The sequence below is a fragment of the Leptopilina boulardi genome, unplaced genomic scaffold, assembly GCF_019393585.1.
Source record: "Leptopilina boulardi isolate dan_hultmark-lab unplaced genomic scaffold, ZJU_Lbou_2.1 LbouV2_51, whole genome shotgun sequence".
NCBI classification, from domain to species: Eukaryota; Metazoa; Arthropoda; class Insecta; order Hymenoptera; family Figitidae; genus Leptopilina; species Leptopilina boulardi.
In genome coordinates this window covers 269644-294472 of record NW_026137996.1, presented here as the reverse complement: position 1 = coordinate 294472, position 24829 = coordinate 269644, and the positions used below count along the sequence as shown (strand labels likewise).

The 24829-nt window shown below is 30.2% G+C and overlaps 1 protein-coding gene and 1 long non-coding RNA gene across 2 annotated transcripts in view; one reads left to right on the top strand and one right to left on the bottom strand.

Moving 5' to 3' along the window:
- LOC127289953 (junctional adhesion molecule 2A-like) overlaps positions 1–24829 on the top strand; it is a 166913-nt gene that overhangs the window by 31820 nt on the left and 110264 nt on the right. The window lies entirely within an intron of this gene.
- Positions 12769–24829, bottom strand: part of LOC127289957 (uncharacterized) — a 155110-nt gene continuing 143049 nt past the window's right edge. The window contains exon 6 of the long non-coding RNA XR_007844238.1: positions 12769–12902. This is a non-coding gene — a long non-coding RNA (uncharacterized LOC127289957). The remainder of the gene's footprint in view (positions 12903–24829) is intronic.

Below are 24829 nucleotides of genomic sequence, written 5' to 3'. Positions count from 1 at the left end.
AAATTTTGAAAAATTAAATTTGCCAGATAATTAATCGGGAATACCGCCAAAGTCTTAACCCGGGAGTCCCGAACAAAAAATGTATGGCACACTTTTTGATTGGTCCAGCGGATGCTGAGCTACACTCAGATAAATTTTTTAAAAAATTTCGAAAAGATTAAATTTGCGAGATAATTAATCGGGAATACCGCCAAAGTCTTAACCTGGGAATCTCGAACAAAAAATGTATGGCGCACTTTTTGATTGGTCCAGCGGATGCTGAGCTATACCCAGATAAATTTTTTAAAAAATTTTGAAAAATTAAATTTGCAAGATAATTAATCGGGAATACCGCCAAAGTCTTAACCCGGGAGTCTTGAACAAAAAATGTTTGGCGCACTTTTTGATTGGTCCAGCGGATGCTGAGCTATAATCAGATAAATTTTTTAAAAAATTTTGAAAAATTAAATTTGCGAGATAATTGATCGGGAATACCGCCAAAGTCTTAACCCGGGAGTCTTGAACAAAAAATGTGTGGCGCACATTTTGATTGGTCCAGCGGATGAAAAGCTACACTCAGATAAATTTTTTAAAAAATTTTAAAAAATTAAATTTGCGAGATAATTAATCGGGAATACCGCCAAAGTCTTAACCTGGGAATCTCGAACAAAAAATGTATGGCGCACTTTTTGATTGGTCCAGCGGATGCTGAGCTATACCCAGATAAATTTTTTAAAAAATTTTGAAAAATTAAATTTGCAAGATAATTAATCGGGAATACCGCCAAAGTCTTAACCCGGGAGTCTCGAACAAAAAATGTATGGCGTACATTTTGACTGGTCCAGCGGATGCTGAGCTACACTCAGATAAATTTTTTTAAAAATTTTGAAAAATTAAATTTGCGATATAATTGATCGGGATTACCGCTAAAATCTTAACCCGGGACTCTCGAACAAAAAATGTGTGCGCACATTTTGATTGGTCCAGCGGATGAAAAGCTACACTCAGATAAATTTTTTAAAAAATTTTGAAAAATTAAATTTGCCAGATAATTAATCGGGAATACCGCCAAAGTCTTAACCCGGGAGTCCCGAACAAAAAATGTATGGCACACTTTTTGATTGGTCCAGCGGATGCTGAGCTACACTCAGATAAATTTTTTAAAAAATTTCGAAAAGATTAAATTTGCGAGATAATTAATCGGGAATACCGCCAAAGTCTTAACCTGGGAATCTCGAACAAAAAATGTATGGCGCACTTTTTGATTGGTCCAGCGGATGCTGAGCTATACCCAGATAAATTTTTTAAAAAATTTTGAAAAATTAAATTTGCAAGATAATTAATCGGGAATACCGCCAAAGTCTTAACCCGGGAGTCTTGAACAAAAAATGTTTGGCGCACTTTTTGATTGGTCCAGCGGATGCTGAGCTATAATCAGATAAATTTTTTAAAAAATTTTGAAAAATTAAATTTGCGAGATAATTGATCGGGAATACCGCCAAAGTCTTAACCCGGGAATCTCGAACAAAAAATGTATGGCGCACTTTTTGATTGGTCCAGCGGATGCTGAGCTATACTCAGATAAATTTTTTTAAAAATTTTGAAAAATTAAATTTGCAAGATAATTAATCGGGAATACCGCCAAAGTCTTAACCCGGGAGTCTTGAACAAAAAATGTATGGCGTATATTTTGACTGGTCCAGCGGATGCTGAGCTACACTCAGATAAATTTTTTAAAAAATTTTGAAAAATTAAATTTGCGATATAATTGATCGGGATTACCGCTAAAATCTTAACCCGGGACTCTCGAACAAAAAATGTGTGGCGCACATTTTGATTGGTCCAGCGGATGAAAAGCTACACTCAGATAAATTTTTTAAAAATTTTTGAAAAATTAAATTTGCGAGATAATTAATCGGAAATACCGCCAAAGTCTTAACCCGGGAATCTCGAACAAAAAATGTATGGCGCACTTTTTGATTGGTCCAGCGGATGCTGAGCTATACTCAGATAAATTTTTTAAAAAATTTTGAAAAATTAAATTTGCAAGATAATTAATCGGGAATACCGCCAAAGTCTTAACCCGGGAGTCTTGAACAAAAAATGTATGGCGCACTTTTTGATTGGTCCAGCGGATGCTGAGCTATACTCAGATAAATTTTTTAAAAAATTTTGAAAAATTAAATTTGCGATATAATAGATCGGGATTACTGCTAAAATCTTAACCCGGGACTCTCGAACAAAAAATGTGTGGCGCACATTTTGATTGGTCCAGCGGATGAAAAGCTACACTCAGATAAATTTTTTTAAAATTTTTGAAAAATTAAATTTGCGAGATAATTAATCGGAAATACCGCCAAAGTCTTAACCCGGGAATCTCGAACAAAAAATGTATGGCGCACTTTTTGATTGGTCCAGCGGATGCTGAGCTATACTCAGATAAATTTTTTAAAAAATTTTGAAAAATTAAATTTGCAAGATAATTAATCGGGAATACCGCCAAAGTCTTAACCCGGGAGTCTTGAACAAAAAATGTGTGGCGCACATTTTTATTGGTCCAGCGGATGCTGAGCTACACGCAGATAAATTTTTCAAAAAATTTTGAAAAATTAAATTTGCGAGATAATAGATCGGGAATACCGTCACAGTCTTAACCCGGGATTCTCGAATAAAAAATGTATAGCGCACATTTTGATTGGTCCAGCGGGTGCTGAGCTACACTCAAATAAATTTCGTAAAAATTTTTGAAAAATTAAATTTGCGAGATAATCGGTCCGGAATACCATAACTATCTTTAGCAAATAGTAGCGAACAAAAAATGTATAGGGCACTTTTTAATTGGTCCAGCGGATGCTGAGCTATAATCAGATAAATTTTTTAAAAAATTTTGAAAAATTAAATTTGCGAGATAATTGATCGGGAATACCGCCAAAGTCTTAACCCGGGAGTCTTGAACAAAAAATGTGTGGCGCACATTTTGATTGGTCCAGCGGATGAAAAGCTACACTCAGATAAATTTTTTAAAAAATTTTAAAAAATTAAATTTGCGAGATAATTAATCGGGAATACCGCCAAAGTCTTAACCTGGGAATCTCGAACAAAAAATGTATGGCGCACTTTTTGATTGGTCCAGCGGATGCTGAGCTATACCCAGATAAATTTTTTAAAAAATTTTGAAAAATTAAATTTGCAAGATAATTAATCGGGAATACCGCCAAAGTCTTAACCCGGGAGTCTCGAACAAAAAATGTATGGCGTACATTTTGACTGGTCCAGCGGATGCTGAGCTACACTCAGATAAATTTTTTTAAAAATTTTGAAAAATTAAATTTGCGATATAATTGATCGGGATTACCGCTAAAATCTTAACCCGGGACTCTCGAACAAAAAATGTGTGCGCACATTTTGATTGGTCCAGCGGATGAAAAGCTACACTCAGATAAATTTTTTAAAAAATTTTGAAAAATTAAATTTGCCAGATAATTAATCGGGAATACCGCCAAAGTCTTAACCCGGGAGTCCCGAACAAAAAATGTATGGCACACTTTTTGATTGGTCCAGCGGATGCTGAGCTACACTCAGATAAATTTTTTAAAAAATTTCGAAAAGATTAAATTTGCGAGATAATTAATCGGGAATACCGCCAAAGTCTTAACCTGGGAATCTCGAACAAAAAATGTATGGCGCACTTTTTGATTGGTCCAGCGGATGCTGAGCTATACCCAGATAAATTTTTTAAAAAATTTTGAAAAATTAAATTTGCAAGATAATTAATCGGGAATACCGCCAAAGTCTTAACCCGGGAGTCTTGAACAAAAAATGTTTGGCGCACTTTTTGATTGGTCCAGCGGATGCTGAGCTATAATCAGATAAATTTTTTAAAAAATTTTGAAAAATTAAATTTGCGAGATAATTGATCGGGAGTACCGCCAAAGTCTTAACCCGGGAATCTCGAACAAAAAATGTATGGCGCACTTTTTGATTGGTCCAGCGGATGCTGAGCTATACTCAGATAAATTTTTTTAAAAATTTTGAAAAATTAAATTTGCAAGATAATTAATCGGGAATACCGCCAAAGTCTTAACCCGGGAGTCTTGAACAAAAAATGTATGGCGTATATTTTGACTGGTCCAGCGGATGCTGAGCTACACTCAGATAAATTTTTTAAAAAATTTTGAAAAATTAAATTTGCGATATAATTGATCGGGATTACCGCTAAAATCTTAACCCGGGACTCTCGAACAAAAAATGTGTGGCGCACATTTTGATTGGTCCAGCGGATGAAAAGCTACACTCAGATAAATTTTTTAAAAATTTTTGAAAAATTAAATTTGCGAGATAATTAATCGGAAATACCGCCAAAGTCTTAACCCGGGAATCTCGAACAAAAAATGTATGGCGCACTTTTTGATTGGTCCAGCGGATGCTGAGCTATACTCAGATAAATTTTTTAAAAAATTTTGAAAAATTAAATTTGCAAGATAATTAATCGGGAATACCGCCAAAGTCTTAACCCGGGAGTCTTGAACAAAAAATGTATGGCGCACTTTTTGATTGGTCCAGCGGATGCTGAGCTATACTCAGATAAATTTTTTAAAAAATTTTGAAAAATTAAATTTGCGATATAATAGATCGGGATTACTGCTAAAATCTTAACCCGGGACTCTCGAACAAAAAATGTGTGGCGCACATTTTGATTGGTCCAGCGGATGAAAAGCTACACTCAGATAAATTTTTTAAAAATTTTTGAAAAATTAAATTTGCGAGATAATTAATCGGAAATACCGCCAAAGTCTTAACCCGGGAATCTCGAACAAAAAATGTATGGCGCACTTTTTGATTGGTCCAGCGGATGCTGAGCTATACTCAGATAAATTTTTTAAAAAATTTTGAAAAATTAAATTTGCAAGATAATTAATCGGGAATACCGCCAAAGTCTTAACCCGGGAGTCTTGAACAAAAAATGTGTGGCGCACATTTTTATTGGTCCAGCGGATGCTGAGCTACACGCAGATAAATTTTTCAAAAAATTTTGAAAAATTAAATTTGCGAGATAATAGATCGGGAATACCGTCACAGTCTTAACCCGGGATTCTCGAATAAAAAATGTATAGCGCACATTTTGATTGGTCCAGCGGGTGCTGAGCTACACTCAAATAAATTTCGTAAAAATTTTTGAAAAATTAAATTTGCGAGATAATCGGTCCGGAATACCATAACTATCTTTAGCAAATAGTAGCGAACAAAAAATGTATAGGGCACTTTTTAATTGGTCCAGCGGATGCTGAGCTAAAGTAAAAAACAAATTCGGAAATAATTACGAAAAATTAAATTTGCGAGATAATCGTTCGGCAAAATTGCCAATAAAATTCGGAAAAAGTTTCGAACAAAAAATGTATGGCACACTTTTTGATTGGTCCAGCGGATGCTGAGCTACACACAAAAAATCGTGGAAAAAATTTTCGAAAAATAAAATTTGCGTGATAATTAATCGGGAATACCGTCAAAGTCTTAACCCGGGAGTCTTGAACAAAAAATGTATGGCGCCCTTTTTGATTCGTCCAGCGGATGCTGAGCTACAATCACTAAAACTGGGGAAAAATTTTCGGAAAGAAAAATTTGCCGGATAATGACTCGGGAATAATGCCAAAAAATTGAGCAAAAAGTCTCGAACAAAATATGTATGGCGCAGTTTTTGATTGGTCCAGCTGATGCTGAGCTAGACTAGAAAACAAATTTGGAAAAAATTTAGAAAAATTAAATTTGCGAGATAATCGTTCGGGAATACCGCCAAAGTCTTAACCCGGGAGTCTCGAACAAAGAATGTATGGCGCACTTTTTGATTGGTCCAGCGGAAGCTGAGCTACACTCAAATAAATTTTTTAAAAAATTTCGAAAAATTAAATTTGGGAGATAATTGATCGGGAATACCGCCAAAGTCTTAACCCGGGAGTCTTGAACAAAAAATGTGTGGCGCACATTTTGATTGGTCCAGCGGATGAAAAGCTACACTCAGATAAATTTTTTAAAAATTTTTGAAAAATTAAATTTGCGAGATAATTAATCGGAAATACCGCCAAAGTCTTAACCCGGGAATCTCGAACAAAAAATGTATGGCGCACTTTTTGATTGGTCCAGCGGATGCTGAGCTATACTCAGATAAATTTTTTAAAAAATTTTGAAAAATTAAATTTGCAAGATAATTAATCGGGAATACCGCCAAAGTCTTAACCCGGGAGTCTTGAACAAAAAATGTATGGCGCACTTTTTGATTGGTCCAGCGGATGCTGAGCTATACTCAGATAAATTTTTTAAAAAATTTTGAAAAATTAAATTTGCGATATAATTGATCGGGATTACCGCCAAAGTCTTAACCCGGGAGTCTTGAACAAAAAATGTGTGGCGCACATTTTTATTGGTCCAGCGGATGCTGAGCTACACGCAGATAAATTTTTCAAAAAATTTTGAAAAATTAAATTTGCGAGATAATAGATCGGGAATACCGTCACAGTCTTAACCCGGGATTCTCGAATAAAAAATGTATAGCGCACATTTTGATTGGTCCAGCGGGTGCTGAGCTAAAGTAAAAAACAAATTCGGAAATAATTACGAAAAATTAAATTTGCGAGATAATCGTTCGGCAAAATTGCCAATAAAATTCGGAAAAAGTTTCGAACAAAAAATGTATGGCGCACTTTTTGATTGGTCCAGCGGATGCTGAGCTACACTCAGATAAATTTTTTAAAAAATTTCGAAAAATTAAATTTGCGAGATAATTGGTCGGGAATACCGCCAAAGTCTTAACCCGGGAGTCTTGAACAAAAAATGTATGGCGCCCTTTTTGATTCGTCCAGCGGATGCTGAGCTACAATCACTAAAACTGGGGAAAAATTTTCGGAAAGAAAAATTTGCCGGATAATGACTCGGGAATAATGCCAAAAAATTGAGCAAAAAGTCTCGAACAAAATATGTATGGCGCAGTTTTTGATTGATCCAGCGGATTCTGAGCTACACTAGAAAACAAATTTGGAAAAAATTTAGAAAAATTAAATTTGCGAGATAATCGTTTCGGAATACCGCCAAAAAAGTAGTCAAAAAGTTCTCAACAAAAATGTATAACGCGCCTTTTGATTGGTCCAGCGGATGCTGAGCTACACTCACAAAAATTTATGAAAAATTTTCGAAAAATTCAATTTGCGTTATAATCGCTCGGGAATACCACCAATAAACTAGGGAAAAAGTTTCGAACAAAAAATGTATGGCGCACTTTTAGATTGGTCCAGCGGATGCTGAGCTAAACTCAAAAAAATTTATAAAAAATTTTCGAAAAATTAAATTTGCGAGATAATCGTTCCGGAATACCGCCAAAGTCTTTAGCAAAAAGGAGCGAACAAAAAATGTATGGCGCACTTTTTGAGTGGTCCAGCGGATGCTGAGCTACACTAGAAAACAAATTTGGAAAAAATTTAAAAAAATTAAATTTGCGAGATAATCGTTCCGGAATACCACCAATAAAATAGGGAAAAAGTTTCGAACAAAAAATGTATGGCGCACTTTTAGATTGGTCCAGCGGATGCTGAGCTACACTCAAAAATAATTTGGAAAAATTGTCAAAAAATTAAATTCGCTAGATAATCTTTCGGGAATACCACTATAGTGATTAGAAGAAAGTTCTGAACAAAAAATGTACGACGCAGTTTTTGATTGGTCCAGCGGATGCTGTGCTACACAAGAAAACAAATTTGGAAAAAATTTAGAAAAATTAAATTTGCGAGATAATCGTTCCGGAATACCGCCAAAAAAATTGTTAAAAAGTTCTGAACAAAAAATGTATGGCGCAGTATTTGATTGGTCCAGCGGATGCTGAGCTACACAAGAAAAAAAAATTTGGAAAAAATTTAGAAAAATTAAATTTGCGAGATAATCGTTCCGGAATACCGCCAAAAAAATTGTTAAAAAGTTCTGAACAAAAAATGTATGGCGCAGTATTTGATTGGTCCAGCGGATGCTGAGCTACACAAGAAAAAAAAATTGGGAAAAAATTTAGAAAAATTAAATTTGCGAGATAATCGTTCCGGAATACCGCCAAAAAAATAGTCAAAAAGGTCCGAACAAAAAATGTATGGCGCACTTTTTGATTGGTCCAGCGGATGCTGAGCTACACTAGAAAACAAATTTGGAAAAAATTTAGAAAAATTAAATTTGCGAGATAATCGTTCCGGAATACTGCCAGTAAAATAGGGAAAAAGTTTTGAACAAAAAATGTATGGCGCACTTTTTGATTGGTCCAGCGGATTCTGAGCTATACTAAAAAATAAATTCGGAAAATTTTCGAAAAATTAAATTTGCGTTATAATCGATCGGGAATACCACCAAAAAAATAGTCAAAATGTTCTGAACAAAAAATGTATGGCGCACTTTTTGATTGGTCCAGCGGATGCAGAGCAACACTCAGATAAATTTCGGAAAAATTTTTGAAAAATTAAATTTGCGAGATAATTGTTCGGGAATACCACCAAAGTGATTAGAAGAAAGTTCTGAACAAAAAATGTATAGCGTACTTTTTGATTGGTCCAGCGGATACTGGGCTACACTCAAAAATAATTTGGAAAAAATTTCGAAAAATTAAATTTGAGAGATAATCGATCCGGAATACCATAAGAGTCATTAGAAGAAAGTTCTGAACAAAAAATGTATGGCGCACTTTTTGTTTGCTACAGCGGATGCTGAGGTACACTCAAATCAATTTCGGAAAAAATTTTGAAAAATTAAATTTGAGAGATAATCGATCCGGAATACCATAAGAGTCATTAGAAGAAAGTTCTGAACAAAAAATGTATAGGGCACTTTTTGATTGGTCCAGCGGAGGCTAAGCTACACTAAAAAACATTTTGGAAAAATTTTCGAAAAATTAAATTTTTGAGATAATCGCTTCGGAATATGCCTAAAGTAGTTAGAAGAAAGTTCTGAATAAAAAATGTATGGGGTATTTTTTGATTGGTCCAGCTGATGCTGAGCTTTAGTAAAAAACAAATTTGGAAAAAATTACAAAAAATTAAATTTGCGAGATTATCGGTCAGGAATACCACCAGTAAAATAGTGAAAAAGTTTCAAACAAAAAATGTATGGTACACTTTTTGATTGGTCTAGCGGATGCTGAGCTACAGTAAAAAATAAATTTGGAAAAAATTAATTTTTGGAGATTATCGGTCAGGAATACCGCCAATAAAATAGGGAACAAGTTTTGAACAAAAAATGTATGGGGTACTTTTTGATTGGTCCAGGGGATACTCAGGTAGGTTGACAATGAAATTTGTTATTTTATTAAATTGCAAATCATTCGCTCCGAAATACCACGAATTTCTGAACCCGGGAGTGTCGAAAAAACAAATGTATGGCACACTTTTTGATTGGTCCAGCTGATGCTGAGCTAGAATTAATTCTTCTTAAATAAATGTAGAATACTAAACTGTTTAATTAGCTAGAGATGGAAAATTGAATTTTGAAAAATTTTCTGTTCAACTGATAATAGAATGAGAATGACATACAACTGAGAGTATTCTCGATTGTTTCTTTTTAGTTTCGTGTATATATAAACAAAAGAAACAGAAAATTAAATATGCAAAACAAAACCCTATCCTTTGCAAAAACCGTGATGCGAAATATCTCTTGCGAATAATAACTGAATGGGAGAAACATTGGACTCGCTATTATTTAAATTTACGCTCGGGTGCAGTGACTCTCTCTCTCTCTCTCTCTCTGCAAGTTTTCTGAGAGTCATTACATATTTTGAGGAAAGGACGCAGAAAAGAAATTTACATCTTTGTGAAAAACTGTTATTATCCAGAAATTGGAATATACTTGGTTGATTTTTATGCAAATATTTACGTATATAAAACTTCCCTCATTTCCTATGAGAATCATCTCTCTCTCTCTTTCATACAATTCCATAAATGAAAAAAAACATTTTTCACTCATATACAAAAATTTTTTTTTACACAGCAACTGTGGAAACAATTTTTTTGCGAATAGTTTTAAAACAAAAGAATTTGTAGTTTATTTTTTTTTTGTTTTAAACGAGGAAAAAGGCAGTATGAGAAAGTTTTCGCTCTTGTAGAAAATTTGAATAGAGCCTGGGTAACGATATGGAGGAACAAGAACTCATATGACAAGATGCAGAGTATGTTCCCATGCGCAAAAGGGTGGGTTAGGATCACTCTTTCACCCGTTAAATTGCAAAATATCCCACGGGAAATTCTTCTCGCCGCCGGAAGTTCGTATACACTTCCTTGAAACTAGTGTTCCGCGAACAACGAAGATAAATGACTCGGGCATCGACTTACGATGCGTTCGCATCTTTTTATCAAAAGAATAAATCAAACTGTTTTTACGTCATCATTTTCACTGGACGATCGCTAATTTTCTGCTTTATTTACCATTCGCATTTATAATTTTCACTTTTCAACTATAAATCTTCATTTATATTTAACTATTATATTTATTATTATTATTTTTTTTAAATAAAAAAATATATTCTGAATCTCTAAAATTTTGTTTCTAAGGAAATGGACCACACATGTGATAGTTATTGTTCGGCAAAAAATTCAAATGTATCTTTTCATCCCACGCGAACAATACGAATAATTTTTACCTGACAGATAAATGTGTTTCTGAATCAAAAAGATATCCTCTTTCTTTTTTTTTAGAAAATTAGCTGATTGTTCGAGGGAGAGAGAGATTGAAAATTTATATAAAGCTTTTATATATTAGTACACTCCAGATATATATGTAGAGTATATAACTGGTCATAAATATAATAGACGAGAATGATGAATAGCATTCGTTCGCAATAGTTTTGTCCTAAAGTTGCTGGCGTTGCGGTAACAGACGAATGGAGCCAGTGTGTGAAGTGGCCGAATATTCTTGCCTGGCTCAATGTTCCTCGCCCTGTAGCTTGTAATTGAATCGGTTGCATCAGAAAAGCACGTTTCTGGCAGTTTGCGGATGCTCCCCAGGGAACCGGAGAGAAAACCAGAGAGAGAGAGAAAGAGAGAGGCAAAGAAGCGAAGGAATGACCAGAAAAGAGATAAAGGGTGTGAGAATTAAAGGATGAGTGGATATCGAGAGCCAGCTCTGCTTTCTGGGTAATCTTCTCTTCAGACTACCACCGAGCCGCCCCCACGCTTTTCCAGCTTTAGTAGTTCTCATTGCAAAATGTTAAAGTCACTATACAACTCCCTCTTTCTCTCGTAACAGATTAAAGCTCCACAAATCAAATTATTTATTAATCGACTGCTTCTCACTAAATCCTCTCTTGTAACTTCTATATATATATATATATATATACTTCTCTCTATTTTCAAATAAGATTATTTATTTATTCGCAAAAAAATTATCCTCCATCCCCATCAATGATTCTGTTGCTGAATTTTCCAGTGAATTGATTTATTCATATAAATTTTTTCTAATCCGTATTTAGTGAATTACAATTTTTTTTTTTGATAATAAGGAAACGTCAATATTTCCTTATACCTAGGGTTATATTTAGATTCACTTATATTTCCCATTCTAACCTGATTTTCTATATCTATACCTCTTCTTTTGATTATCTCACCTATTTTTCTCCTTTCAATCCTATATTTTTCAATCTCCATCGTGCTATACCCCAAACTATTATAAAATTTTTCCCTTTCTTCTGAATATTTTTCCCAATTTCCTTTTTTCTAACCAGCATAATTTAATAAGCCGTTCATCATCCTGATTCGCCACATGTTCCTCATATTTTATTGCTCTTAGAGCCCAACCAATATTTATTTTTCTCATATTTGTTTCTTTATATATTACATATCTTGAAGTATTAATGTCCAATCTTAAAATCCATCTGATGTAGTCGATAAGTATCTTTTCCAATTCTTTCTTTTCTTCCCAACCCCAAATTTCACAGAATTGATTGGTATATATAAAATTCACATTTAAGGTAAATTTAATAAATTAATGAAAGTTAAAAAATAGAAAATACACATTTTAGCTAAAATTTTGTATTTATTTAAATTCAAGTTTAAATATAAAATAATTGTGTTAGTTGGATTAAAACGAATCGATATAATTGTAAATAATTATAAATTACATATTATTTTTCATTAATATTTAGAAATTTCGGTTAAAATATGAATTGTTGATTTTTTAACTTCCATTAATTCTTTAAATTTAACTCAAATGTATAGGTACTCAAATGTTTATATTATTATATTATTTTTGTATGTATATTTCAATGTTAATGTTTTCTCCACAAGGAAGCAAATTTTTTGCTGATCGTAAAGAGGAAGCACAATGTTTTTATTTTTTTTTATTTTTATATAAAATTAAATATTTTCTATTATCTTATATATAATCGTATTGCATGCAAATATTAATTATTTAAAATCAAAAAACTCACCACGTGGTCTTCATCCTAAAAACGGCGTTGTTTTCCACTTTTAATGAAGAAAAAATACTCACACGCGATTGTAATTATTTCGAACACTCCCGAAAATTACATTAAATACTTATTTTTATTGAACGAACGCGGTTTTAAGATATTTCGAACACTCCCGAAAAAATTAGAATAATTTTTTTTTCTCAAATTGGAAACAATTTTTTTATCGCGATTTAAAATAAATTCAAACACTCCCGAAAAAAAAGAACATTTTTAATTTAGGAAAAATATTTATAAAAAAAACACTCCCGACAAAATTTTTTTGGTTTTAAGAAAAATTAAATACGCACACTCTCAAAACGATAGACAAAATTAAACTGAATTCAAAATGTATTTTCCCATTGTTGATAGACATTTTACTATACCTGCTATTCAAATCGAGTCTATAGTCCCTGATCGAAGGTCAAAACACTAACTTGAGATGGAAATAGAAGACGAACTGCATTATCTGAAAAATAAACAAACAAAACCAATAATAATGTATTTTTACTTTATATATATATATATAATTAAATATAAATAATCTGTTTCTTTTTTTCAAGAAACAGAAAAAAATCTAATATATTAATTTACTTAATGATTTTTTTTAGTTAAAAATTAATTTCACATTTTAATTATATTATTAATTAAAAATTGTTTTTTTTTTAATTTTACAATTTATTTAAATGGCATGTAAATTAATTTACATATAAATTAAATATCAATAAGCGATATAGCAATCAATGAAAAAAATGCATTATTTAATTTCAAAAATAATAATTAATCGTTAATAATTAAATTAAATGTATTGTATGTATTATTAAATTACAACTATGGATTATTGGATAATTGAGTAATCAGAGAATGTTAATTTTCCTAAAATATGAAATATGCCCATATATGTGTATAATTAAATTATATATTATACATAAATAAAATATATATTTAGTTTATATATAGATAGAATAGTAATTAAATTGAAAATTCAGTAGTGCGGCTTGAGAGAATGGATATTGCTCGAGCATATATAATATTATATATATATATATATATATATATATACAGACAACGTCAGACAATATAAATTTTATGGCAATACGAAATTTGCTTCGCAATTTATAATGTCGTTTGGTGAACCAATGTACTTATTATGGACTTATACCTAACATCAAAGAGAACGCAAAGCAGAGGCCATGAGTACCGGTCAAAGGTTTAATTACCTCTTTACACCTCAACTACAGGCTAATTGGATTAAGCCAGTGACCGAGAGTGAGAGGAGAGAAGAGCCTTGGCTAGACAAAATATAGTTTGGATTATTAATTTTACAAGAATTTTCTTTAAATTTTCATTTGCTAAAAAATTTTTTCAATTCTTCGGTTAAACTAATAATTTCTTAATTTTGATCATTGGTAAATTTTCATTCTAAAAGAAGCAACGAAATTTTCAATTTATAACCAACTTAATAACTGGTAACTTTAACTAATTTTTTTTATTAGTAGTAAACTGAAATAATAGAAACTTTGAACTAATGGTAGTTTTAATTAGTAGTAACTTAATTAGTAGTAACTAAATTATTAGTAAGCTGAATTATTCGTAACTTTAATTATTTGTTTCTTTAACTATTGGTTGTTATAATTAATGTTAAAATCAATTGCTGTTAACTTAAATTACCATCAATTAATTGTTGTTTCAAATACTGATAACTTAAGATAATTGAAGCTAAAATTAGTTGAAGTAACCAATAATTAAGGTTAATTCTAATTGAAACTCCAATTTAAAGTAACGAATAACTAAGGTTACTACTGTTTGAAACTACTATTAATTGAAGTTAACGTTACTTAAATTTACCAATAATTAAGGTTATCACTAAGAAAAACTATTATTCATTCTTTTTACTTGAAACTACAATTAGTTGAACTAAAATTAATGAAACTACTAATTGAAGATAAAATTAGTTAAAACTACTTATAAAGTTAACATTAATTAAATTTACCAATAACTAAAGTTACTTTTTAATAATTAAAGTTACCACTTATTGAAATTACAAATTAGAATTATTAGTTTTAGTTACTATTAGCTTAAGTAACTAATATTTAAGGTTACTTCTAATTGAAGCTACAATTAGTTAATGTTATTAATAATTAAGGTTACTGCTAATTAAAGTTACTTATAATTAAGGTTGACATAACTTAAATTAACCAATAATTAATGTTACCACTATTAGAAATTAGTATTAGTTCTTATTAGTTAAAACTACAATTAATTGAAGTCACCAAAAATTTAGGTTACCACTAATTGAAACTACAATTAGTTAAAGTAATAAATAACTAGGGGTACTACAAATTGAAGCTACAATTAGTTAAAGTAATTAATAATTAAGGTTACTGCTAATTAAAGTTACTTATAATTAAAGTTAACGTGACTTAAATTAACCAATAATTAAAGTTTTCACTATTAGAAATTTGTATTAGTTCTTATTAGTTAAAGCTACAATTAATTAAAGTCACCAAAAATTTAGGTTACCACTAATTGAAACTACAATTAGTTAAAGTAAGCAATAACTAAGGATACTACAAATTGAAGCTACAATTAGTTAAAGTAATAAATAACTAGGGGTACTACAAATTGAAGCTACAATTAGTTAAAGTAATAAATAACTAGGGGTACTACAAATTGAAGCTACAATTAGTTAAAGTAAAAAATAACTAAGGGTACTACAAATTGAAGCTACAATTAGTTAAAGTTATTAATAATTAAGGTTACTATTAGTTGAAGCTACAATTAGTTAAACTAATAACTAATAAAAGTTACCAGTAATTGAAGCTAGCATTAGTTGAAGATACTTATAATGAAAGTTAACATTACTTAAAATTAACGAATAATTTTATTAAATTTACTAATAATTGAAGTTACCACTAATTGAAACTACTGTTACTTTGTATTAGTTGACGTTACTATTAGTCGAAGTAATAAAAGTTAACACTAGCTAAATTTTACCAATATTAAAATCAGTTTTAAAAATATTTGTACCTAAAAGATTTTTTTTTTTGCTTTTGAAATATATGTTTTTTTGTTTGGTATAATGACAATTTTAAAAAATAATATTTCTCTACCCATATTTAAAATGTCAACTTTCCCCTTTCCTTTGAAATATAAAAACATACACAAATCATCGACGTTACAATATTAAACAGACGATGATAAATGATTTGACAATAGAAAACTGTCAAAACAAGTTTGAAAGAAAAAGTATTTGTGTTATTATAGAGGGGTATATTACAAAACGCATTGCGTGAAAATGAAGAGGGTGGAACGCGCATTTAGTTTCGATGCCCATTCTGAGATTCACTGTCGGAGGTCGACTTACCATTATATCTATATATATATACATATACAGCATCAGAGTGAGGGTTGATATTCTGCCAAAGCATGAGGTTGCCATGTACCATATAATGGCTTAATATTCCCGATCGTGCCAACAGGCGCCTATACAGACGCGTTGTAATTTCCCTAAAGCGTGCCAGAACTAGACAGATGCCTTATTAATAATCCTCCATCTCCGCATGATATTGGGCAGATATACACATATAGTATCCCACTGTCGACGATGAGAAACTTTTGTAACCGCGAAAAAAAAAGATGGCTCAATAAATTTCATTCACGATCCATTCTCCAGGTTCATGAAGAAAGAAAGAAAGAGAGAGAGAGAGAGAGAGAGAGAGAGAGAGAGAGAGAGAGAGAGAGAGAGAGCCAAAGCTTTCCAATTCTTTATTTATTGTTACAAAAAGGGCATTACAAATTTGTCGCGTGAGAATTCAAGAGAGATGGAAAAAAGCACTCGTCAAAATTGCTAGGAAAATTTATTTAAAAAAAAAAAAGAACCCAGGTGAAAAAATTAACGTTACTAACGTTGCTAACGTTACTTATGTTACTTATGTTACTAACATTACTAATGTTACTAACGTTAATACCTATAAAAAAATTAAGAGTTTCTAAAATATATTTTTACAGAAACTTTGCCACTTCTTTCCCATTACCACTTTCACTTCCACTTAAACTTTTTATAATTTTCATTCCCATTTCCACTTCCACTTTTTCTAATTTTCATTCCCATTCCTATTTCCACTTCCAGTTTTTTATATTCATTGCCACTACCACTTTTTCTAATTCTCATTCACACTTTCACTTCCACTTGTTCCAATTTTCATTCCCATTTCATCTTCCACTTTTTTATTTTCATTACAACTTTTTTATATTTTCACTCCCACTTCCATTCCTAATTTTTTAAATTTTCATTATCACTTTCACTTTTTCTAATTTCCATCTATGGTAATTAAAAAAAGTGGAAATGGTTGCGTAAATGGAAGTTAGAAATAGTTTTAGTCAAAATGGCAACAGCTAATGAAAATTAGAAGTGGAAAAAATGGGAGTAGAAGTGGGAATGGAAATTAGAAAAAGGGAAGTGGGAATAAAAATTAGAAAAAGTGGAAGTGGTAATGAAAATAAAAAAGTGAAAGTGGAAGTGAAAGTGGATATGAGAATTAGAAAGAGTGGAAGTGGGAATGGAAGTGCGAATGAGAATTAGAAAAAGTGAAAGTGGAAACAGTAATGAAAATAAAGAAGTAGAAGTGATGATAGAAATGAAAATTATAAAATTTGCGAGAAAGAACATTAAATACTTCCTGGTGGTCGATTTTCGACAAGTTTCTGCAAAAATACAATTTAGAAACATTTTCTTAATTTTTTTATAGGTACTAACGTTAGTAACGTTAGTAATATTAGTAACGTTAGTAATGTTAGTAACGTTAGTAATGTTAATTTTTCTACCTGGGAAATGAAGGAAAAAATTTAATTTTTAAACTTTCTCCAAACTTAAAATGGAAAAATATAAGATTAAAAATTTTTAGCCAATGATAATTAGAATAAGAATAATTATTATTATCAGTAAAAAATGTTTAGATAATAATAATAATTAGAATAATGATAATTATACACTGAGAGAAAAAATTGGTTGTGCCTACTATTTTTGAGATGACCATTTTTAGTTAGTAATCACAGAAAATTAAAAGGCATTAAAATAAGCTGCAACGCTTATTATTTTAATCCAATTTTGCTTATTTCAATACCAAAATGGATTAAAATAAGCAAAATTGGATTAAAATAATAAGCGTTGCAGCTTATTTTAATGCCTTTTAATTTTCTGTGATAAAATAGCAAAAATACTCTTACTAACGAAATGGTAATTGCAACCAATCGTTTCTCTCAGTGTAGAAAAAATAATAATAATAATAATAAAAGATTAATTAATCTATTGTTAAATTATGTATAAGTAAAGTACTATAAAATTTTTGGAAAAAGAAAAACTGTTTCTATATGTATACATGTCGTGATGGAAAAATAATGTTTGCGGGGAAAAGATATGATGCGATGCATTAAGAAAAATAAGTTCCCTAAAGTGTTTGGGAGAAGAATAAAAGAATGAAGAACGATCTGATGAGGTCTATAGGTGAGAGGTCGCTACACTATATATATATATATAAAATTCGAAACGAGATATCTATTACATTAGTTATAGTTGGATATCGTTTATGGGGCCATACCTCAAGCAGAATTGAGCCCTGAAAACGTTCATTGTGTCTATCACAATGGACGGATTATAACGGCCACTGAACACTGACCGTTTCGCAACGATGAGAACGACGTGCTGTGGCAAACGGATTATTACCTTTGCCAGTTCGCTGCAAGTTAAATAAACACTCACGTTTATATATATATATATACATACATACACGAGTTCTTCCGACAAACTTGGAAATGTACACGCGCGGAATCCTTCCGGAAAACCCCCAAATCCACGAGCAAAATAATCCCCCACACAAATCTCTATAAAATTGCAAACACCTTATCCATAAATTATTTACGTCCAACTGAGAATTAGGAGCAATTTTAAATTTTGATAAATTGAAATCAATTTTCTGTTCATTTTCGAATTTTTTTTTTTTTTTAAAAAGTAGAATAGGAATTGTAAAATTTGATCTAATTCTTCTTTTTTAGGGTTCCGTATACATACGTATTTTCGCAAGGAGATTAAAGGAAAATTATAGCGAATCCAATTGGAATTGAATTTAATATAGTTATAGTACAATCGAAAATTTTCCAATCATATTTTAATTAATTTAGTGTTATATATTTTATCTTGTCTAATTTTTATTTGTCGTAATCTATTCAGGCCTAATCTGTATTTGATTTAATTTCTAATTGGCCTAATATTTATTTAATCTAATTTTCATATTTTACCTAATCATCATTTCACCTAATTCTCATTTGACTTAGGATTAGTTTTACCAACTCAGGTTAAAAATTAATCAGCGATTAAATAAACCTAACCGACCAATCGTGAGCGATTAAATTGGCTTTAATCGTTGATTAACTTTTAACCGGAGTTGGTGAAATTGGACCTTAATCTTTCTCTCTTTTCGGTATATATAATTTTTCATGAACATAAATTTTATTCGGTTCAATCCTTATGTACAATATTTCCTTTTACGGTATAATTTTTCATTAATCCTAAATGGTCCTTAACTAATCTTATTCCTTCCTTCTTTCTTAATTAATAAAATCTAAATTTTATTTAGCCTAATTTTTCTCTAACCTAATTTGTTTTTTGGTATATAATTTTTATTCATCCCAAATTTTATTTGGTCTAATTTTTATTTGTATAAACTAATTTCCATTTGAAATTATAACTGGTCAAATTTTTATTTAATTTAATTCTCTAATATAAACGGCTAAATAAAAATCAGATTAGAAAAAAATAAATGCAGATGAGAATTAGATAAAATTAAATACAATAAATCATTTGCCAAATTAATAAAGAAAATAATTCCATTTAAAAAGTTTCATTAAATCTGGTGTTTTGGTTTTTTTTTTTTTTGTTCTTTTATTTCTGTTTGCTCGTTAAAGAATCGCCAACCGAAACTTGTTAGTTGGAATATTTTTCGGGAGGGAGGTAAGCAATCAAGGAAATGACATGTTGTTACGAGTAATGAAAGAATAATGACCGAACTGAGGATTAAAAAGAGAACTATCGCGCGGGCATTTGCTCTGGACGATCGCAAAAATAAACGAGGGCGACGGAGCGTAGGAAGAGTTTTGCCACGAGATGGGTAAACTTCCAGTTAGCGAGAGAGCAAACGAACGTTTCTTCTCATTCACCTTTCTCTCTCCTCATTCTCTCTCTCTCTCTCTCTCTCTCTCTCTCTCTCTCTCTCTCTCTCTCTTTTTCTCTCTTATTTTACTCTCACCAACCCTCCCGTGACGACACGACACGACCCCAAAACGCTTTTCAGGAGACGCATAAAAGGTCCACCCGCTGCTATTTTACAATGTTCACTACTCCTGGTGCGACCCCAGTGCAAAATTTTAATAGCTCCCCCTTCCTTCCCAACCATTCACCAAACTCCTGACATTATTTCACATGAAAATTACCTTATTTTGACAATGAAACTAATGTCATGTCATTTTAGATCCTTAATTATTTTCCGAAATCTCTGTTTTTTCTCTTTCTAATTAAAAAAAAAAAAATATTTTCTATTTTAAACAAAAATTAAAATAAGTAGTGTTAAAATTTAATCAAAAACTGAAAAAAAAATTATTTGATACGGAAAAAAATATTTACCTGAAATATCGAAAGATTTCACTAGAGTAGCGAAAGATTTAACTGAAACAAGTAAAACTTAATAATTAGTGAAATGTTTCGCTGTTTAAGATAAATATTTTTTTTTTCTATTATCAAATAAATATTTATTATTTATTTTTAGTCAATTAAATGGTATTTGTTTTAAATTAAAAAATTGTTTTTAAATAAAAATTATTTGGTTCAATTAAATATTTATGAAGTTTATAAACTAAAAATTTGATTAAATATAAATTAATAGTATTTTAATACTACTTTTCTTTTTTTTTTTTGGTGTTAAAAAAAAAACTTGAACTTCCTGTCAGTTTTAAGAGTGCTTATCTTCTTTACTGTTTAAAAATGTAAACACTTTTGCTGTAATTTTGTTTCAAGTTGAATGTATATTTTTTGAGTGAAATTGTGAGACGTAAATTAGATTAGCAAGAAGCTTATTAGCAGACTGAGTAATTTTCAACTCCACTTAGCTATACACATTTAAAATAAGAAGACCGATTTTCACAAATTTAATAATTTTACTTTCATCGGAGATTTAAACTTCGTTACAAATCCTTGCGAGATAAGTTACCCTTCAAGTAAAACTAGAAATCTACCAGTTCGTATATATATATAACTTTCATGACGCGGAGGGCTCTCCCGTTAAAGTGCTACAGGGATATTAACAAGTAATTAGAGTTTCTTATAAAACTTTCGTCAAGTTTAATTTCTACGATATTGAGTAAATAAACTTCAATAAATAAACGCGTATCTCTCTCATGCAATATATAGTTAAAGAATATTCTATATATATATATATATATATACTAGAGAGGCAACGCCCCCCTGCGCGCTTCGCGCGCCAACCCCCCTATTTTAATCATTTTTTTTTAATTTTCCATTGATCTTATTTTTCCAAATGAACCACCTATTTCAAAGAATTATTATTACAAATTCATTGAAATCTGAATAAATATTATTAAAATTAAAATTATTAAATTTTAATTAATAAATTAATTAAATTAATAATAAATAAATAATTAAATAAATTAAAATCGACATTAAGAAATTATTTTTAAAAATAATTTCAATGAAATTGCCTAACAACCAATAAATTATTAAAAAGTCTTGAAACGAACATAACCTTTAAATTCAAGTCATTTTTGGCGGAAACTCCATCTTCACTTGTGGCTATATTGAAAGTCTTGAAATTTACATAACCTTAAAATTTATGTCATTTTTGGCAGGAAATACAGAGAGAGATGAGGGAAAGGGGGAAGGACTTACTGCTTTATTAGGGTCTTAAAACAAACATAACCTCAAAATTTAGGTCAATTTTTGGCGGAGGAGGGGAAATGAGAGGAGGGAGGGGGGACTTGCGGCTATATTCAGAGCCTTGAAACGAACATAACCTCAAAATTTAGGTCATTTCTGTCGGGGGAGGGGACTGGCGGCTATATTCAGAGTCTTGAAACGAACATAACCTCAAAATTTAGGTCATTTCTGTCGGGGGAGAAGAGAGGACTTGCGGCTATATTCAGAGTTTTGAAACGAACATACCCTCAAAATTTAGGTCATTTTTGACGGAGGAGGGGAAATGAGAGGAGGGAGGGTGACTTGCGGCTATATTTAGAGCCTTGAAACGAACATAACCTCAAAATTTAGGAGGGGGGACTCCCCCCTCCTAGGTCAAGAATTCTTGAATCAGCGGCGGCGGCGCTTTTTAAAATAAGAAAATAAAATTAAAGTTGGAAAATTGTTTTCAGTTTTAAATTACGAAAAGAAAATTATTTATTCAATTTACGATTTAAGAAGCAAAAAAAAAGTTTTATTAAAAAAAATAAACAGAAAGATAATAATTAGCATAAAATTGTAGATTGCCTTTTTCAAGATTTGCTGACTCGGTGAAAAATAGAATTTCAAAAAATATGCATAACATGACAGATAAGTTTTCGAAACGAGAAGATGGTCTGTGGGTGTGAGAATTTCCATCAGAGAAAATAAACTCGTGTGAAAATTGCCCCTCGGTACCGTACGTTCGATTTGCGAAACGAGGTTTGCACATTTGATTTGCCGCATCGTCGTACCGATCTATGATACACGTTTCTATATATATATATATATATATAAAAAGCGCAAGAGAGAGGGAAAATAAATAAAAACCTCTATCCAATTTGACGTTGGGTATCGTGATTGCATCAACGTCATGGATTTGATTTAAAATGTACTAAATAATAATTAAACAAAAATATTGACAGTCATCGAATTTGTATTATTTTGATTTAAATTGAAAAGAATTTGATAAAATATTTTCTTTTTTTCCACTAAAATTGTTTGTAGATTTAAATAATTTTTGTTATTAATTCTAAATAAATTCAATCGAATAATGTCTGACTGTAATCCACTTGTACTACTAATAAAATTACATAAAAAGTTCAAATGTCTGATTGAACATTGACTTATACTACTTAGAAAATAAAAAAAAAACTTTAAAAAGTCTGACTAAATATTTATTTTTACTACTGGCTTTTTAATTTACTCACTATGCCTTAATAAAACTCATTTGATCTACTAATAAACTAAAAATACTAATAACTATAATTAATACTAATAACTAAAAAATTATAAAGTCTGACTCAATATTTACATTTACTACTGATTTTTAAATTTAATTAATAAATTAATTTAATTTAATATATTAATTTTATTCCGTCTGACTAAACTAAAGTTCTACTACTGTAAGTCTGTTTAAATATTTACTTTTACCACTGAGAGACTTACAAAAGCTTAAAAAGCCTAATTAAAAAAAGTTTAGAAGGTTTAACTAAATATTTATCTGCACTACTGATAATATTACAAAAATTACAAAAGCCTGACTAAATATTTACTTTAACTACTGATTTTTTAATTATATTTTAATTAAACTGTTAAAATTTTAAAACAGCCTACTATTTAAAAGTTAAGTAAAATTGTTTCCCTGATTAAAAAAAAAAAATTACAAGTCATTCGAAAATTATAATTTAGATAAATTAGTTATTTGCAATAAATAAAAATTAATTTAATCTATTTTTCCAAAAAAAAAAAAATTATAAAAAAATATTAAAAAATACTTAATATTTGTAATTTGTCATCGATCATCTTTATGGATCGTTTAATTATTTAGATAAATTGGACACTCCATCGGAAATAATTTCCTTTTTGTTTCGAATCTCATTTCTTTTTTTTCTTTTTTTTTTTTGCAATTGCTGTTATATAGTAAAATAATACAATAACAATTTTTCCTTGTATTTTTGAAGTGGTAAAAATGCAAGCTACATGCCAGACAGCGTGGCATGTAAACTGATCGACAAGCATTCACAGCCACTTCGACGGCTTTTATGTGATCGTAAAATAACAATAGGCATAGTGCACAGCCTCGGGATTTTGAATACAAACATATATATCCTTTTCTCTGTTTCCCTTCATTTTTTTTCCCTCTTTTTTCGATAGATAGAAAATGCTATTTTGAATGTAATATTACACGCCGCGCCGTGAAAGCGATTTCTCTATGGGAGCTTAGAGCACTGTTTTTACAGAGAAATATTCCTGTAGAAGCGAAAAAAAAAAAAAAAAAAAATGGTAACTTTTTTTTCGAGTACCTATTCTGAGGTTTGTATTCGCATTCAATGTGGTTATTGTCATATGTTTGCAAATTTATTTCAACAAGAATTTTTTTTTTTTTTTTTTATTCTCAAGGATATTTGGAAACTGGATTTTTTTCAGATTCTTGTTCATGTATATGGTAATTCATAGAAAAAAAAGTGTATTTTCTCACACACTTTGTGAGGTAAATTTCAAAAAAAAAAAAAAAAAAGAAGTTGTACTATGTAAGGTAATTTTATGATACTGTCAATTTTTTTCTACCTCGAGAAAGGTCAATCTTATATCACTTTGTATAAAATAAATTTCATTCAACGTGCATTGAGGGAAAAAAAAATTTTCTTCTTTTATTTTACCAAATATTTTCTGTTATAAAATTTAAATTTATTTTTAAGATACAATTTTACAGTTCTTTGCAAAATATAAATTTTTGATATTTTTTTCCAATTACAAGATTTTGTTGAAATATTAAATAAACATCTTTCAGGTATTTTTTAATGTAAATTTTTTTTTCGAGTAATTTTCCTTCATTGTAGTTATTATATTATAGAAAGTTAATATATAATTTTCGACATTTTTTTTTCTTGAACAAATTTTAATTTTATTTAAGCACTCAATTAAATTTTCCAACTTAATTACAATGAAAAGCATTTCCATAAATTCAGATTTTCTCAAGTCTGTATCAGTATGCAAAACTTTAACATCGTCTCATCCATAATCATGATTCTTACAGAATTTACATCTTGTATTTCGTTGACACTTTTCGATATAATAAGAATATATTTAAAAATTACTTCGATTATTATTATTATTATTATTATTATTATTATTTATTTAATATTAATTTTTTTCAAAATTAATTTTTTTGAATTAATGAAAATTAAAAGTTTCTAAAAAGGTTATCACTTTTTATTTTTATTTTATATAATAATTTAGTAATAAATTTTATAACTTTTTTTTTATAAATTATTATTAGTGAAGTCGTATTCTTATATTATTATAATTATTATTATTTTTTCTAAACACTGTTTAAATTTTGTACCTATATCTTTTAACACGATAAAAAAAATTTATTTTATTCAAATACT